Below are 12,084 nucleotides of genomic sequence, written 5' to 3'. Positions count from 1 at the left end.
CTCTTCCCTCTGTGTGTGAAATCTCCCTCTGCCTCTCTCTCACAAGGACTCTTGTGATTGTATTTAAGACCTACTTAGATAATCTCCCCATCTCCAGATCCTTAACATAATCATATCTGTGGAGTCCTTTTTTGCATACAAGGTAACATTCACAGGTTCCAGGATTAGATGTGGATATCTTTTGGGGACCATTTTTTAGCCTGCTACACAATCTATCAGGGTTCTGGAGAATGAGGCCAGTGGTGGGGAGAGGAGAAGAGAAGAGGGTCAAGAGCCAAGATTTGGGCCATAGAGGAGCAAGTCCAGGGAAAGGATGGGCATCTTGGGCAGGTAAGAGCACTGCACTGTAGCTCCCCAGTGTTCAGGGCACTGTTCCAACCCAGCAGGAACAACCAGCTTAAGATGAATCCAATGGCCAGGGAAGAGTGGCCAGGATGCCATCGGGGCCCAAGGTCACTTTGCAGCTTCACAGATCCTCCTTGACTGACCTGACAGGCATCCAGGCACTCCCATTGTTATATGCTCTGGGGCTGAAAGGGAAGCAGGGAGTGGCCACAACCTCTCTCATGCCCATCCTGGACTCCAATGAGAGTACCCCGTGTCTAAAGGAAGGATAAAGAGCAAAATTTAGCTCCTCCTGCATGCCAAGCCCAGAGTTAGGCTCTGTCCATACTCGTCTAATTCCCAGGACGGGGGCCTATTAGGCCCTCTTCACAGATGAGCCACTTGCAGCTCAGAGAGAAGCAGTTTGCTCACCGAAACCCAGCATGTCTATCTGCTAAGTCCCACTAAGGTGAAGAGCTCCAGGTTAACTTGGACGCACCAGGGTTCTCGCCCTGGCCCTGTGCTCACTGGCCATGGAGCCTTGGATACAGACTGTCTGCACCTGCTCCCTCATCTCTAACCTTGGGGGCACTGCTGCAGGAACCATCTGTCTCCTGGGGCCAATTGCTGTGAACATAAGCAAGGTGCTGGGCATGGCGTTTGGCACAAGCATGCCCAGATAACCAATATTGATATTCCCAGCTGTGCCCGGGTGCAGAGAGCAGAGCCCAGCCCAGGATCCTCCCTCGCCTGCTCAGCTGGAGAGCCCGAGGCAGGCATGCAGCCTGCTGAGCTGGCCTACTGAGGAAGGGGCTTTCTATACAGAGGGGCACCCGGGTTTGCAGCCACTGGGCCCGCTTCGTTCTTGCCTTCCTGCCCCCCCGAGGAGTCCATGACTAACCCTCAGCAGAGCACAAGGAAGCCTCTGGACAATTCCTCATTTGTTCTCCACTACTAATGCCAACGTGGACCTTCGTGGGCTTCAAGGACAGTGTTGTTCAGTTTGCTCAAGGTCTTCAGCAGACTAAGCCTCACTCCAGTGCCAGCTGCAGCCACAGGGCTGGCAGCCAGACGGGGAAAAGCAGGGAGTGCCCCCATCCCCTGCCCTGGGGTCTTCTGGAGGTTTGCCTTCACAAGAACCCTTTTCCAGAGCCCCGAATACAGTGTGTAACAGGCCTGTGATTGTACAAATTGTTTTAAAGAGCTTTAGCAAACACAACTGGCCCAACAATAGCCTAACATTGACTCTGGAGGTCACTAAGCCCGGGGTGCCCACAGGGGAAGGACTATGGCACGGCCTGAGTGATCCCTGGCACCCAAGGCCTGGCAGTAGGTGGGCAATAGGATGGAGCTGCCTCCCATGAGCCATGCTCTAGGTATACCTCACAATCACTCAGAAAGGAAGGAATTTGCCCTCTTGTAAGCACCACCATATGCCACCCTGGACCTCCGCATCCTAGGTGAGGGGCTGGTGCTCTATAAAAATGACCCATGGCTCTGCCCCAAGGCCTCAGTGAGTTTTTCCCAAATGAACCTCCTGCCCTCAGCTCTAGACCTACCTATTTCTAGTTCCTGCCCCGAATCCCCAGAACTGGCCTGTACCCCAGCCTCTCAGAGAGGGTGGTGTGACAAATCCGCTCCCCACAGAGCTTGCTCAGCACCTTGCTTGTTCCTTGCCAGGCACATTCCTGTTTGTCATGAGTCTTACCCAAATGTAAACAGCCAGCGCATGCTGGCTCCAGGGCTCAGGCCCAGCCCTCATGGCAGCATGCCCTCTCTCTTTTCATTGAAATTTGACAAGTTTCAAAGTTCATCCTTTAAAATAAAAAGTGCTGTGGGTATAGCAGCACGACCCATATGGGCTGACTGTGCTTGCCTATGACATCATTAACTAAAAAAATAAAAGTGCTCCTAACACGTGAAGGAGCAAATCTCCTTCATTTTTATTACAGCTTTACTTAGCATCTGCAGACTATGGAGACTTCAAGAGGACGAAATCCAGCCCTTAGTTGTATAAACTAGGTCCCTGAAGCGAGTATGCCCTCCACAGCACACGGTGGGACTGGAGTTTTCAGTTGTGTGACCACCCCCCTCACTCCCTAATACGTTATTATTCCTACTGCAGGTGTTAGTTTTTTTCCAAAATGAACAGTGGAGAAATTAAAAAACGGCAGAGCCAGGCAGTAGGTTCCAGAGTGCTTTAATGGGGAGCACTCCCGGGCGAGGTTCCGTGACTCAGAGGTGGCCCGGGTTGGGGAGTGTGGGGGTTTTTAAGCCTTATTGGTGCCAGGTCTGGATCCGGGTGGGTCCCTTGCCAAATTAGTCAAGGGAACACCGTGTCCCTAGGTGATTGGCTGGGGGTGGGGATAGTACAGACGATGGGGGGGTGGTCCCTGGCTGGAAAGTCCTGGATGGAAAGTTTCAATTTTCCCATCTAGGCTTCAATTTACTGGAGATGATGTGGTGGTGACGGCTGCCTTGGCAGGAAGATCAGCCATTTTGACCCAATTTGAGATGTCCGCCATTTTGGGTGCTCCTGTCTCTCAGCCAGCCCAACAGCAGGATGACAACCGGATGACACAGTTGGAAACTGGAGTCCCACCGTTACTCTCCCCAAATGAGGATCCTGAGCCACAGTCCTGGACAAGGGGGAGCTTGCAGGACAGACTCAGGGGCCCTGAGTGGGCAGGAGGGATCCATGATAGAGTTGAGTGGCAAAACCGAAGTCACAAACAGGCACAGACTGATGAAGGTGTTTTCAGGAAGTGAGGCAGACAGAGGGAATCCAGGCACTTGACCCTGACCTCAGGATGGCTTCCAGGCTGGGAGGACAGGAGTCTGAGGAGTCATTCCACCCCTGCAAGAGCACAGCAACTGCAGGGTCACATGGTCCACAGCTTTTGTTTCCCTGCTCTAATAAAACTGGCTGGGTTATCTACATAGCTTAATTCTACCAAGTTCAGAATCTGTGTATTTTCCTGTTAACATGGAATAGAAGCTTATTAACTGAATCAAGATTAATCAGTTTCAGAATCAACATAAGCAGGTCAATTTTTGTGGGTGCTTACTAGTATGAACAAGATCCCACAGAACCACCCCTCCCACCTCCCAGCCCGGAGCTCTTCCCACCAGACCAAGAAGCCTATTGCTCATGCAGAACCTGAAATCACTGGGGAGAAAACAAAAACAAAAACATTTTTTACCTGTCTATACTTTTATCCTTCTGGCATGGCCTGTGTGAATGGAATAAGGAACTAAAGATTTAGCTAATTTTTAAGGTCCATCTAGCTCCATAGTGAGCAGGAGGTCCTCCAGTAGGGACAGGTAGGTCATCCATCAGTCCTCAAGCCACCTCACAGATGGACCTATTAGTCTGGGCCTCAGTTTCTCCAATTATAAAAATTAACATAGAAGACAGAGAGCAGACTTGTCTACTGAAGGATGATTTTCAAAGGCCTCCAACCTGCACATGCACTTTTCAAGGCTTGTAGTATATTTATAATTTTGTATTATTTTTTTAAAGGGGGCCACAAATTACACATGCCTAATATTCTGTAAAAAACTCACTCATCCCCAGATTGTGTCAGGTAGCTAATTCAGAGGCACTAAAGATTCACAACATTTTGAAGAAGGAGCCCAAACTCCTTGAAAGATTAGAAATCATACAATCTTATCTCTACTTTTCTCTACTTTTGCCAACTCCTGTTATTTTTCCCCACTGCTAGTGTTGAAGATGCTGGTATCAGCAACAAGCTAACATCAGATATTCATGATTTTATTTGAAAAGCTACAGAGCTTTGGGTTACAATGGTGTCTCTTATTAATGAGGTAAGGAGCTTCCACTGTGAAAAATAAAACTAAGCTAACAAAATTCAACTTGGCTAATTTGATTGAACTTGCAAAGGTTGTTTGAGGTTGCAAAACAGGAGGAAGCCAGGAAGAAGAGAAAACAGAAAATCAAAAGGGTATGAAGCAGAGAAAGCCTGGAAGACTGGTCAACAGGATAGGAAAAAGCCATCCCCTTTGCCAGGGTTTCCCTTCCAGCATACAGGGAAACATTACCCAGCCTCTGCTAATGTTCTAAGTAGCAATTGCAATCACAACCCGGAAGAGACTCCTTTCTGTGCTTAAAGATTGATTACAGAATATAATATGAAGGGACGCAATCATTCATTGTCCATGCAACAAATGTTTTAAGTATTTGTTACTAGGTGCTGGGGACAGAGTGATGTGCAAAAACAGATGTGGCTCCTCATTCTAGTCTGAAGGGGAATGAAGACAAGTACAGAGATAATTGCAACTCGGTGTGATTATGGACTTTGGCAGCAGAGGTATAGGACATTAGGGGAGCATAGAAGGCCTCCAATCCAGATTTAGGGAGTCAGAGAAGACTCCTCCAGGGAAGAAGACATCTGAGACCAAGATGAGGAGGCATCCACCACAAGAAGGAATGGGAAGTATGTTTTAGGTGGAACAAAGAGGGATGCAGTTCGGTGTTCCTGAACCAGGAATGTGTGGGGTTGTGAGAGGAGGTTGGGGGAGACAGAAGTTAAACAGGTGCTAATCCTATAGGTTTTGAAACCCTTAGTAGACTCTACCTTAAAGGTAATGACGTGATAAAATCACTCAAATTGTGTGGGGAGTGGACTAGGAAGAAGCAAGGGAAGGAGACCATTTAGGAGGCCGTGGCAAAGATGATAGTGGTCTCGATGGTAGGGAGTTGCAGCCAGGAGCTACAGAGATGTGTACAGATTCAAAAAACATTAAGAGGCACAATGGATGTGCTTTGATAATTGGTTAGAAATGAAGTGTGAGATGGCCAGGGAATCTAGGATGACCTCAGGTACGTCTGGCTTGAGCAGTTGGGCAGCCAGATGGTAGAGCCATTTGGAAAGACAGTGGCTCCAGAAGGAGCATGTTTAGTGCTTCTGAACTGAATCACCCGTTAGGATAAAAAGAGGCTTCAGAATTCACAGCAGAAGGCCAGGTTGAAAAGCCTAACAAAGACTGACTTATGAAAGCTATGGAGGTAGGAACAGAGGAGGAAAAGGCAAGAAGAGGTTAAGAAGTTCAAGTGAAAGGATGATTAGGTGAGAAAAGTGGGCTACAAAAACATATATACAATAAAACACATGTGCACAAAATAGAAAGAAAAGATGCTGGTGGATCTTCACGAACACGCTAGCAGTACTTATTGCTTCCTAGTGAGATGACTGGTGATTAGTTTTTCCTTCCCTCTGCTTGGCTCTATCTGCAAGGCTAATGATTTACAAAAATATGGGGCTTTTTCAGAATAAAAACAACAGGTATTTTTGCAAAGTGGCTATGTAGGTGAGGGAAGATTATTAGAGGGATTTCAAGTGACAGTGAAGAACTGAATTGGAAGGGTAACAGCAGGAGCTGGTGGACAGCTGACAGACACAAGTAAGGTGATTCGCTGCCTCACAAACTTGGTTGCCTATTGCAGTCACCGGCGAAGTTTAAAAAAAAAAAAAAATACTGATCCTGGATCCCTCCAGAGATTCTGGTTAAATGGGCAAGAGGTATGGCCTGAGCGCTAGAGTTTTTCATGCTCTTCAGGTGATTCTAATGTCAGCAAAGATGGAGAACCACTGACATAATTAACGAGAAGCAAGAGAGACCAATTTTCAGAGTAGCATTTTGAATTAATTAGAAAGGAGCAAGAATCTCGGAGAAGGTGGTGGATCCATGAAGGAGGGTCAAAGGTTAGCAATGAGAGCGCCCCTAGGGTCAGGCACAGCGTCAGTCACACGGTGTGTTCTCAAATGACAGCCAGGTATGAGGTGATCTGAAGGAATGTTCCAAGAAACTCTGCAAGAAATGGGGGCATATTACACGGAAAGAAACTCTGAGGTCTCGGGGGTGTCGGTGCGGTGAGAACAGGTGGCGGCGTCCACCGCATCCGAGGCAGGGGCTTGTGCGTTCCGAGCTGGTGCAGTTCAGCCGAGAGCCGCCGGCTGCGGGCCCTCGGAGCCGCGGAAGACCCGGGCCGCATTACTCACTAACCCTAAGGAAGCGGCGACCGTCGGCCGGAGGCTGGTGGTGGTGGCAGCGCGGCCACCACACAGGCCGCACTTCCGGTGGAGCTGCACTTCCGGGCGGGGGTCAGAGGCGCTGCGGTGAGGCCTCCTTCCGGTCCCGTCCTCTCCTGGCTGCACTCTCTCCACTTGTGAAAGCAGCTGATAGGTTTTTTGCATGTTTTGTGATTGTCATCGTTTGAAAGAGGAGGAGGGGCGGCAATACACGTTAGGGCGGGTCTGGACCAGCGTCCTGCTTCATTTCCGTCTCTCATGCCGTGTTTTCTTCATTCTTCTCTAACTCCAGCTTCTAAAATATGGTGGCTGGAGCAAACTGATTTTTTCTTGGTGAGAGATTAATGGCACAGAATTGGTGGACCTACAAAAAAAGTAAAAATTGGAAAAGCAGAGTCAATTTCAAAATTTCATTTTTTATGTAAAATAACTTGATGTTAGGAATTTATCAGAGTTGAACAATGATTATTGAAATTTAAACCCTAAGAAAACAAGGCGGTGGTAGTGAAGTGTGTGGGACTTTTACTTGCAGTTCTTTCTTTCTTTCTTTCCTTTCTTTCTTTCTAGATTTTTATTTGTTTATTCATGAGAGACCCAGAGAGAGAGAGAGACAGGCAGAGGGAGAAGCAGGCTCCCTGCGGGGAGCCGGACGCTGGACTCCATCCTGGGACCCCGGGATCACACCCTGGGCAGAAGGCAGATGCTCAACCACTGAGCCCCCCCAGGCCCCCTACTTGCATTTCTTTAAATCTGAGATGGCTTTGGTTGTAAGATTCCCTGTCACTTTCTGTATCATTAAGAACAAAGAATGTTCCTAATTAAACTGTGACACGATACTTTCTTTCCTCATAATTTTTTTTCTTATTGAAAAAGCTCTTTTAGATTAATTTAAACATCTGTTACCACGAATCACTCTCATACATATCTAAAAGGAAGACAGTGAAATAAATTGGTTAAGTTGTTCTGCAAAATTTGTTCATGTTCAGTTGAACTTTTCTGAATCACTTTTAAGTCAATCATGGCCATAGTTTTTCCTACAATAATGTCCTCCAGGCTTGCAAGTGAATTGATGGTATGTTTCCTGATTATCGCCCATATTTTTTTCTAAGTCACTGACATCTCTTTTTGTAAGCTTTTTTTTTTTGCATAGCATGTGATAGGCAATCCTTCTGTACTTATCTCAGTAAGTAAACATAACTCAGCTTTATCTACCTGTGGATATATTCCTTTCTTGAGTCCTATAAAGCTATTCTTCTCAAACTTTCATGTTCATACAAATCACCTGAGGATCTTTTTTAAAAGGAGATATAAAATAGGTCTGTGTTAGAGCCTGGGATTCTATAGTTCTCACACACTCCCAGGTGAGGCCACTCAGCTGCTCCTATAGTGCCAGTAACAAAGCTATAACACAATCGGTTCAATTGGTTGCTTCTTTGGAAGAAAGTGTAGAGGTATGGTTATTCTTCCAGTAGATGTTTATTTCACTAATGTCAAATTTATGCCCTGCTGCTCTGTTTTCATGCCCTTCTATGTACACAACTTTTCATTTCAACACCAAATTATAGTATAATCTTTTAAAAATTATTTTTTTTAAATTTATTTATTTATGATAGTCACAGAGAGAGAGAGAGAGGCAGAGACACAGGCAGAGGGAGAAGCAGGCTCCATGTACCCGGAGCCCGATGTGGGATTCGATCCCGGGTCTCCAGGATCGTGCCCTGGGCCAAAGGCAGGCGCCAAACTGCTGCGCCACCCAGAGATCCCTAAAAATTATTTAAATGACAGTTAAATTCAACACCTGTAACCCCAGGAATGCCTGTAATTCATTGGTGTGCATGATGACAGAGTGAGGAGCTAGGACCAAGTTAGTACATGCAATCAGGGCTATGCCCCAAATGCGGGTTGTAAGGAGCACCCCAATGTCAGAGATGCTAAAAAGTATAAAAACATGCACCTTCAGCTCAAGGAAATATGGAGAATCTGTTGCAAATCTCTGCTATTTTCACTACTTTTTTCGTTTAAGAGAATGCTGGCCTCAGCATTAGGAAGTATGACAGAACAGTAATAACCCCAATGTGTTTCTCAGTGTCTCTGGTCTTAACATTTTGGCTTCACCTGTGGAAGTGCAATGCCAGGATGGAAGTTCAGTGTGTGAGCCTTGGTGACATGTATGTTTATAGCTGACTTCTCAGGGCTCCATCTCCTGAGTACTTGCTGAAAAATGCCTAAGTCCCCCCAGCCTACTGAAGCAGCATCCGCGGTGGGGGAGGGGGCCGATCCTGGGGAAACTGTCACCAAGTCCCCCATGAGAGCTTAACGTCACTCAAGCTTGAGAACCATTGGTTTAGTGTCTTCACACCTTGCTCCAGGATTTAGTCTCTGAGTCTCTAGGTAGGGGGCACTACCGTGTACCAAAAAGAGAAACACCAAGTGGCCTGACACAGCATCTGTCCCCGTGCTCCTGGAGCTTATGCTCCAAATAGGTGAGGAGAGAGAACACTGTGCCCTGGGCATTTAGAAGGGGAGTGGGAGAGGAGGAAGAAGGTTGCTTCCAGTGGATACGAGGAGAAAAGTTTTTCTGGAAAGGCAGGAAATATGCTGAGTCTTGAAAGATGGATGAACGTTGGGCAGGACAGGGAAGAGGGCATCACAGGCAGGTGGTTGTGCATGAGCAAAAGCAAGAAGGCAGGGGAGCTCGGGTCAGGCTCCTAGACAAAGGCTAGACTGGATGTTCTAAGGAGAATCATGTATGTTCAGAAAGCTTGTCAGAAGTAAGCCAGCGCCCCAGGAGAGCTTGCTTTCTTAAAGCTGGTTTCTCCGATTCGAGTTTTAAAATTTGTTTACTCTTCTTTTTCTTCCTTCTCCTTCATTCCACTCTCTTTTCAAGTGAAGAGAGAAGAGACCCAGCGCCGTGATTTTTTCTTTCCATCAGTTCTTCAGGCCAGGTTCCTCCTTCCATTCATGCTGGCTTCTCCTGCCACTCAACTTGCTCCTGCACCGACTCCTCTGTCTTACTCCCGCTGCTGTCAGCTGGTGCATGAGGAGAAATGCAAACTCATTGCAATATTAATCTCAGCAAAACGTAACGAGAGAGGAAATTTTGCTGCTCTGTTGCAAATAGCATATGGTACCTCCCCAAAGCTGAAAGAAATGATTTTTTAATCATCTGCTGTTCAGGATTATCCACGCTCCCTTTCCTCAGTGTGGATAATTGAGGGTTGGCTGTATTTGGATTTCCAAGCAGTTTGGATGTTATTGAAATCCAAGGCTCCCAGTTTATACCCCACACTCAGTGGGCATTCGTGCCTGTAATTAAATTGATCTGTGAGAGAAGGGCCACAGAGGCACCTTTGATGTGAGTGGTTGCCCAGAAAGACAATTGGCATTTTTATGTCACTCACGTGGGACCAAAATAATAGCAACTGCTTTCCTTCAGGAGAGAGGCCGTTTTTGTGCTCTGGGTCTGGGTGCCAATTCCTCCAGACATTTCCATGCGCTTTCCAGGAAAAAAAAAGGGGGGGGGGCCTTTGGTGAATTTACCACCTTTTAGGATGACTTTATTACAGTGTCTGCTGGGCGTCTGTGATACAAGCAGAGGTATTAGAGGTGATTTGTTTTTAAGGTGGGCAAAAATGGGCCAACGTGTGTATGTACACACACAACACACACCCTATACACAGACAACACATACACACACACATACTGGGAACATGGCTAGAAAAAGTGTTCTCTGCATATGTGTGCATTTTATGTGTAAGAAGGACAGATGGGCAGCCTCTTCTAGGACATACAGGCTCAAAGAGCAAGAGGTGTATTGTGGGAGGGGAAGACTCAGGACAAGGGAGCAAGCCCCTTGCCTGGTTGTGTTTGCCACCTAGAGAAGAAGCAAGGAAATGTTAGAAATGAAAATGTGTCTGTTTCTACACACCGAGAAGCAGCCCTGGAGGGGTCCTCACCAGCTGCAGAGGCTCCACACAGCACTGGGCTGAGGGCTGAGATGAGAAGGCCCAGAGCCAGGTTGTCGCTTGCTGGGCAGGGATATGGGGAGTGGGCTGAGTGCCTTAGGGGGCTGGGCTTTTGGGCAGAATGACAGAAAAAGGTCAGAGCAGGCCTGCGCCCCTTCCCAGTTGCCATCTTTGGAGGCTGCGTTGGCCGAAGCCCCTGGGCACTTCCAGTGCCTCACTCTCTGTGTTGGCAAGGGCACTCTTCTGGTTGCCAGCAACACAGAGAGCATTATCCCCAAGCTCACTGCCTGCACCAGTGCACAGGGGCAGCCCCCACACCCCTATTCAAGGTCAGAAGCAGGAAACTGTGTGTGTGGTACCCCACTCCCTCCTCGTTAAAGTCAGAACTAAGGAGTCAGGACTAAAGGACCAAATCACATGATGCTAGTCTCTACTCACCCCTCTCCCCTGCCACACCCCCGCTCCAGGGGAACAGTCCTCTTTGTTTTGCTGGCTGGCATCCACTGGCCCGTAAGGATCTGAGCAGCGCTCAAGGCGAGCAGTGTGTCCTGTGGTCAGGCCTCCCCACTCATGTACCTTGGGCTCCTCTCCCTACTTCCCTGCTTCCCACCAGACACACTGCTCCACCAGACACGCTTGCCTGTATCTTCCATCAAGACTTCCTGCACTCTCAGAGAGCTCATTACTGAATATTTATGCCTCCTGCCTATGCCCTCAGCACCGCACAGACACTGAGAGACAGCCCTGCACCACCAGCTGGCTCCCCACTGAAATGAGGGTGAGGAAAGACAACCATCCAAAGCATCACTTCCCGCCCTCCCTGGAGAGGACAGCCTGGCCATTTTCATGATTAAGCCCGCTAACCACTCCTACTGACCTCTGTGATGGCTTCTCCCGACCACAGTGGTTACTGATTAGAGAGAAGCTGGATTATTTTTTTTAGAAGAAAATTAAAGCCATGGGGCGGGTGGTGAGAAGAGAAAGAGAGAGTGAACCCTTGGCTGCAATGCCCTTGGGGGAAACCACGGATTACTCAGTCCATCTCTGCTCTCATGGCCCCCAGCACCCCCAGTCACCCTGGAGGCAGCCCAGAGGGCTCATGCTACCACCCAATAAGTATGCTTACCTTGGGGCAGAGCCACTCTGGCCCTGCTCTCACTAAGCATGTAGCAATTCCTCCTTAGCATCAGGTGCCCTGCTGGGTCCTGGGTGCGAAAGCCAGGTATCCCCAGCTCCCTTTCCCACAGAAGGCTGGCCAGCACTGAGTGTCTGGGGAGAATTTTAGGCAGTCCCTCCCCTGCTGTTCCATGCTGCAAAGCTGTCCATGTATCTTGCTTTATAGACTGTAGAACTGCAGCTCTGCTCAAAAGCTAATGTGTATCCCTCCGGCTCAGGAGCAATGAACTGTCCACTGGCAGTTCTCCCAGCAGGAATGGAAAGCCGATGCTTCAAATGAAGTTTCCTCTACAAATATATAATAGTAGTACAAATAAGGCACTACCCTGGTGTTTCCCATCTGTGTGCCTGCCTTCTATGGCCTGGACTCTTGACTAACACTGGAGTTGCTGATGAAAAGCTGGTGACAGCATAGGGGTGTCTCTAGGATTTCTGTATGAGGGGCCTTGGGTGGCATTGTGGTCGGCGGGGGGGGCGGGGGCAGCTTTTTATTGAACACACTGGTTGTTTGGGAGATGCTGATGGAGCCTGCATGAGGGTTAAACCCTCTCCTATCATCCCCACCA

The sequence above is a fragment of the Canis aureus genome, chromosome 34 (genome assembly GCF_053574225.1).
Source record: "Canis aureus isolate CA01 chromosome 34, VMU_Caureus_v.1.0, whole genome shotgun sequence".
In the NCBI taxonomy this organism is placed as follows: domain Eukaryota; kingdom Metazoa; phylum Chordata; class Mammalia; order Carnivora; family Canidae; genus Canis; species Canis aureus.
This window is presented reverse-complemented; position numbering follows the sequence as displayed.